Source organism: Helianthus annuus, chromosome 4, assembly GCF_002127325.2.
Source record: "Helianthus annuus cultivar XRQ/B chromosome 4, HanXRQr2.0-SUNRISE, whole genome shotgun sequence".
NCBI lineage: Eukaryota > Viridiplantae > Streptophyta > Magnoliopsida > Asterales > Asteraceae > Helianthus > Helianthus annuus.
In genome coordinates, this window is record NC_035436.2 from 140,761,912 (window position 1) to 140,769,654 (window position 7,743).

A 7,743-nucleotide genomic window follows, 5' to 3' on the forward strand; every position below is an offset into this window, starting at 1 on the left:
TTTATAAGGGTCCTTGGCTAGACCCAAAGCCTGGTCATATGTTACCCAAGTGGGATGTTTTGCATCCCATGCTGCACCGTCAGAGAGCATCATCCAAGCTCGAGTCTATGACCTTCATGTAGTTGATCGGGTCGTCGTCTTCTACTCTCTTTCCAACTCCAAAGTTCATTTCCTTGTCCCCGATCCTCAATGTTATTGTTCCACCATTCATGTCTACCACTGTGTGGGCCGTAGCTAGGAATGGCCTTCCTAAGATGAGTGGTACTTCTGTATCTTCCTCCATATCTAGTATGATAAAGTCGTCCGGGAAGACAAATTCTCCGACTTTGACCAATAGATTTTCAGCAACACCTTGTGGATATTTGACGGACCTATCGGCGAGTTGTATGCTCATTTTTTTAGGGCTTGTTTTCCCTAAGCCGAATCGGTTGAACATTGATGCGGGCATGAGGTTGATGCTAGCCCCGAGGTCGGCTAGTGCATTGCGCATAGGGGATTCCCCAATCGAACAAGGAATTGTGAAGCTTCCAGGGTCAATCTTCTTTTGCGGGAGTTTGTTGAGTAGCAAGGTGGAGCATTCTTCGCTTAAATTAACTAATTGCAATGATTCAATTTTCCTTTTATGAGTGAGGAAGTCACTCATAAATTTTGAATATCTAGGCATTTGAGTTAGGACTTCGATAAATGGAACATTAACATGCAATTGTTTTAGCAAATTTTCGAACTTTGCGAATTGCTCATCGGTCTTTTGGCGAATTAACCGACCGGGGTACGGAACCGAAGGATTCTTGTTTGGCTCTTAATTTAGTGGAGAAGCCTTCTCTTGTTGGGGCGTAGGTGGAGTTGTGGTTTGGCTAGATCGGCTTCTTTCAGTTGGAGGTAATGGAGCCTCCTCGGGACCCACGGTACGGTTTCTCAATGTGATGAGATGTACTTGCACCTTTGGGTTGGTTTCGGTATTACTTGGTTACGCGCCTTGTGGTCTCTCAGAGAAATTTTGAGCTAGTTTATTTAATTGTTTTTCAGTGTTTTTAATACTAGCTTGTTGATTTCTAAAATTTGATTCCAATTGTTGAAATCGATCCGAGTTTTTCTTTTCGATGTCGGAGATGAGGCGAGATACGGTATCTTCAAGCCTTTCTCGTCCCCCTTGTTGTTGAGAGAAATTTTGAGACTCGTTTCTTGGCTGTTGAAAGTTTGTTCATTGGTTTAGATTTTGTTGGTTACTATTATTGTCGGGTTCTTTTCAACCAAGGTTAGGGTGGTTACGTCATCCTTGGTTGTAGGTACCCGTTGGAGGACCCGACGGCCTAGGTCTATTATCAATGTAGTTTACCGATTCTGTTTGATTATCTACTTCTTTCATACAACTCCAATTTTCATGTGGCCCACCACACCCCTCACAAGCCATAACCGATGCCGTTTTTGTCATCTCTAGCTTTTTGATTTTTGAAGAAAGGGCCTCGATTTGAGCTTGTAAAGAAGTGCTTTCATCAACCTTATGGGCGCCCGGGGCAATAGATTTATTGCCTCAGGGTGTGTGCCACTGAAAATTGGTTTGAGCAATTTCCTCAATTTGATTATATATTTCATTTGGGCGACGATTACCTAAAAGTCCCTCGGAGCTAGAGTCAAGTGTTTGTCTTGTGTGTGGCAACAACCCATTATAGAAAGTGGATACTTGTTGCCATACTGCAAGACCGTGATGAGGACACTTTCTTAGTAGCTCCTTGAACCTTTCCCAAGTTTCATATAAGGATTCCCCATCCTCTTGTGAATATGTATTATTTTTAGTCATTAATTTAGCCGTTTTTGCAGGAGGGAAATACTTATATAGAAACTTTTGGGCTAGTTCATCCCAAGTGTTTACCGAGCCAACTGGGAGGGTATTAAGCCAAGCCTTAGCTTGGTCTTTTAGTGATAATGGAAATATTCGAAGGCGGATGGCATCGTTTGATGCTCCATTGATCTGAAAGGTATCACATATTTCTAAAAAATTAGTAATATGTTGTAACAACCCTCACTAAAATTAATATTTAGTATGATAATTATGCAATAAGGGAACCCTAACTAAGTTTAGTATGACTAATTAATCAGTTAATCAATATTAATTAAGCTAACAAGATTAATTAAACTGAGTAAGGTTTATTAAAAATAGATATATATGGGGTCGTATGAGAACGTTTAATATTAATAATTAAATATATTATTTTTTTTACCTTACTCCGTTTTTAATGAAACTTAGGTTAAAACGTAGATAAAAATATGCTCGTTCTAAAGACATATTCGTTGTTTTATAAAACGTTATATTTTAAAAGTTATGCAAGAAAAACGAGTGAAGCAGCTGAATTAATATATATATAAGCAAGCTAGCTAGCATGTCAAGCAGGTAGGTAGGCACGTCAACTTATCCCACATCGACCAGAAGTATGATTTGAGGTGCTTGCCTGCTTGCTATAAATAAGAAGCTTAGGATTCATTTTTCTTTGCTCATTTCTTTTCTTCTTCTCTCTATACGTTGGTGTTCTAACCAATAATCACTCAATCGCTATTACGATTCATTTTCCGAGCGATCAATATATCCAATGGATGTTTAAGTGCCCCCCATATTAGGGTGATACTTTGTCGTTCGTCGTTAATTCGATGAATGTTTAAGTATCGCACTTTGTCGTTCGTTGTGAGAATTTGATCTCGTGAGTTATCGTAAAAGCTGTATTGATCATTAACCCGGTTTTTGTGAAATTCGTTATGGTTCGAATCTCATGACTACCGTTAAGGTTTGATTTGGGTTTTACACCAATACGTATTCCATTCTGTTAAACTATGTATTTAATTACCAAAAATACTCCCAACTACACCCTTACAATCAAACAAACTATTAAATCATCAGAAGATCCAGAATAATAAAGTGCATGCTTAATTATCGGAAGAAATAGAATCAAGAAGTTTGTTAACTCAATCCTGCATGCTGATTTGTGAGTCATTCTCTTTTTATCAACTATTTTACAATACTCCAAATCATTTTTCAAAGTTATAATTACAGTGATTAAGTTTATGTAATCACCAAATTACAGCCGGTATGTGGGGTATTGTGCACAATATTATTATTATTATTGTTTCCTTCACATTAGGTGGACGAGCCTAAAGTGATATACGTCACTCATTGGGACAGCCAATGGTGATATGACCACAGTCACAGAGCTGGTATGTGACAAATACCTATTCTTGAAAGTTGGTTGATAATAAACATATGTAAAAACTCTTAATACTGTGAATTATAACAAATGTGTCGTTTTCAGTAAAATGAATGAATTCACTCAGTATTTCCCGCTGACAAAACCTTTTTAAAACGCGTTTCAGGTAATTACAGTAGATTGGAGTAAGGATTGGATCCGGCACTAAAAGACTTCAAGAAGTGGCTTATTTTATTAATTAAATCAAATTAAGAAATATTGTTTTTATTAAAAGCTACCTTTGTAAAACTTGGAATTTATTCCATCCATTTAAATAAAATCCGGTGTTTCTAAACTCTGATATTTTTCCTAACTCACGGTCCTGATGAAATTTCCGTTGCAATGTTTTTCAAAATAATCACCGGTACCACTGGACTGCTCGCGGCTCCTGATTCCGTCCAGGGTGGGATCGGGGGTCGTGACAGAAGGTGGTATCAGAGCTAAGCCACTGCTTTAAGCTTATAAGTGTTGTGATAATAATACTTATGCTTAAATAAAAGAGTTAGGAGATTACTATTAAACGGTAGCACAGCTGATAACAGTTAGACTTGAACATAAGAAAAGATGCCTTAGTATAAGCTAAGCCACTAGTTTACGTAATTAGGTGTTATAATAATACCTAAGTGAATCAGAGAATTAGAAACTTAATGTTATCTGATAGCACTTCGAATGATATTTAGACATGAACTTAAGAATTTTGCCTTAAAATAAACTTTAAGGTAAATTACTTATATAAGTATAATGTAATGGATACTGGTATGTCATAAGAATGACGGTTAGCAGGCAATAGCACTTAATTGCTATTTATTCTTGCTTATTGGTATTATTTGGTCTAGAATAAGATATGTTATGGGAATACAAATTTCCTTGATTCTGGATAAAAGTCCTAACAAAAGAGACACTTTTAAAATCTTGAAAAGATACTATTTATGGGAAATAGAAATTTTTCTCCGGCAAAACTGGGTATAGAGTAGCAGACTCTCCAGCTTGTCCGGATATACTGAGGTTACCTCTCCGGCGCGAACCGGGTAAGATGGGGTATATAGAATGTCAAACAAGTGACAAGATTTCCCTAAAATAAGTATCATGGCCTGATATCAGACTTGTTTTTGAAAATAAGAATCTGTTAAATACATTAACCTTATAAAGGGTATGTATATTACAGCATGTGAAATATATGATTATATAGATATGTATATCTATAAGAAATTTCAAAAGCCATAACAATTGATAATTAAGGATAAAGCACAAGTATATGTGTCAATAATAAATCTAGATTCCTTTATCAAAAATCTCTTACCTATATCGATATCAAACATTATTTTGTTTGATCATCTACCTCGTAACTCGAGCAATAATAATAAATGGAAACCCATTAAGTTAGGACACCATCAAAAATATAAGAATTACCAATACGTTACCATAAATTATTAACGCCATAAATTATGAACGCAAGTTAGAAGCATGTCAAGTTGTGCTAATGCACAAGAAAACACATGAAACTTAAAATTATACGTCCACAGACGTCAAAGTTTATCACACACAACTTCCAAGGCAAGACCTTTGAAAAATATAAATTAGGCACGACGACGCCAATATTAATTCCGTCGGTAAAAGTACTACTAATCAAAAAGCGGCACTTTATCTTACAAACAATCAAAATCTCGCTGAGGTACGTTGGAACAATATTTCACAAACATCGGTGCATAGTCTAACCTGAGTCATAATTATTAGCACTACAAAAGAAGTCATATAGTTTTGCAAATTCCCTATTTCATTTCACTTCATTCGGCATTCTCTATTGTCATTTAACAAATAGTTATCACACGAAATTCCAGATAAGAAGTTCTTATATTTCTTTCGTTGCAATTCTGACTTCTGCCTATAAAGCGTTGACTTTCGTGTTTCTACTTCCTCTAATAGTCATCATACCATGAGGATTTCTTTCATAGTAGCAAATATTGATCTATTTCATTTCTTGGTAAATCCACACTTTACACATGCACTGTTTGTTGCGCATGTGGTTCGTTTGATTTATAAAGACCACTGGAGGGCTTCATTCCAAATTATTATTTTTATCAAAAGTTCAAATATCGTATTACTATACTTGATCTTTGCATTTATAAACCACGGTTATTGCAAAACGTTGACTCTTTGATATCGAGTCAATAAGTTTCTTGAAAAAACTCAATTTCCTTTAGCATACATGGGTTTTGTTGTAACCATATCCAAAATTTCTTATTAATACATGAATTCGTTTTGTTTACACCAAGTTCAATTGTTTGAACTTGCTCGTATTACGTATTCAATTTAAAATCCCATATGATGGATTGAAGCCATCATATTCAAAATAGTCCCGACAAGCACTTCAATTCTCTTGAACCATAACATGCTTTCTTGGCTTTCGACTTCACTGAATTATTTCTTTGATCACGATCACTTTGTAAATGACATTTTCACAAAATTAAAGATTGCGCTAATCTAAGATTTAATTATTTATTTATTTATATTGAATCCGCTTTATTGATTTATTTTATAAAAGCAATCTTAACACAATTATGTGCTAAGATAATGATCCACCATTTCATGTCCTAAATTCCGTACTCCTTACAACCAATCGAGCCTTTCGTGATATTCTTACCTTTCATTAATCGAAAAACATTGTATAAACTTAATTGATTATATATAGAAACTTACAAAATAGTATTTCTGTAATTAAAATTTTTGTTAAAACCATTAAGGTAAAGAAATTATATTTTTACGTATAAAATTTTGTTTAAAGTATATTCTCATTTAAGTTTATGCATTTATTATTGGTAATTACTATTAGTTTTATTATTAGTAATAATATATTAATAGTAATAGTGTTAATATTATTTTTAGATACTAGAGTTATTATCAGGGGCATGTATTGAATAGCCTAGCCTTAGTTAGGCATGGACTGGCCACCTATGCTTAAACAAGGCAGCACTAACCAATATCCAACCATGATAATAACTATTTAATATATATATATAAATTAAGTCATCATACTTATTTAATAAATTTCAATTATATGTAAAAATATTTTTATATTATATATATAGAAATATATATACTTCGTACTGTAAAGAGAAAACATATTTTCATAAAAATAATTAAAGGGACGAACAAAATTATCTAAATAATTGTCTAAGCATTCATGAACAAAACATATTATAAATAAATGTTCATCTTAATTAATATTTCACAAACTATTAAATACTTATAGAAATATTCTTTTATAATATGTACATATTAAAATATCAAATGTCATTTACGCAAGCCAATATTTAAGTATGCTCGATATTAAAATAAACATTTATTATTCTACTTTTATGATTTAAAATACTCTAATCTTATAGTAAACATACTTGATTTTAAAAATAATAATCGTAAGTTATAGAATATTGGGTAAACCAATTTATAAAACATATATCATTATATTGTCAAAGTTACCACGGGTTTTGATATTTAAACCTATCTATATTTATTTATTATTCTATCTTATGATAACATAAAAGGAAAAGGAATTTAATAAATTAAAGTATCACCTATCTTTAATCAAACATTTTGATTAAAATCATCTGAATATAATTGTGTATTAAAACAAAAATACTCTAACTTTATTGTCTTTTCATGTATTCTTACAAATCACCCATCGCAGCACATTGATTTTCTCATATCATAATTCAATATTTGACGAATCATTTTCATGTTTTCATTTCATTTTGAACCGGTCAATCTTAAGTCTTCCTTAGGTACCAATCAAGGTAAGTTTTCTTCTGACAAAGAATTTTACTAATTCCAAAAAGTTCTTCACATTCATTTTTCTATAGATCATATATCTTTTGGCTTGAACCCAATCACCTTGAAAAAACTATACCATTTCATCTCATTCGTTTAAACATTTCATCTTTTGAAATATCTAGATTCGCTTCCTTGAAACTCTCAATTTCGAAAATGGTGAATTTATTCGGTCATCATTATTGAATTCTTTCAATCATTACAAACGCTTTGTAGCATCCGAATAGAATTGTAGCCTGTGTTAAACCCTATTCATGAGTCATTCGTTTGATTTGTCATATTCTTGGTACAATTATGTACTCAGATTACGATACACTAAATCTTGTTGTCCAGTACCATTTAAGTAAACGATATTGATTTTCGGATAATCATTAACAAATCATTTTCCATACTTCCATTCACAAATAGATATTTATCAATTCGGAATCTCCCTCAGTTGACCAAAGTAAGTTCATTTCAAATACTGAATCCAATTGTTTCTATAAATCATTTTTTATTTTCAAAATTCGTACTCCTCAAAATATCTTTTGATTCCATTCCACGCTATATTATTCCTCTTAATTAAAAGAAGAAACATAACCCCAAGAAAATATCATAGTTCAAATCTCGAAGACGAGATTTTTATTAAGGTGGGGAGGATGTAACAACCCTCACTAAAATTAATATTTAGTATGATAATTATGCA

The 7,743-nt window shown here is 33.0% G+C and overlaps 1 non-coding gene across 1 annotated transcript; it reads left to right on the forward strand.

Annotated features, from left to right (window-relative positions):
* Positions 1–1,697: 1,697 nt before the first annotated feature.
* On the forward strand, positions 1,698–1,804 carry LOC118491864. The gene has a single exon (XR_004892309.1). It is a non-coding gene; the product is annotated as a small nucleolar RNA R71 (small nucleolar RNA).
* Positions 1,805–7,743: the final 5,939 nt, after the last annotated feature.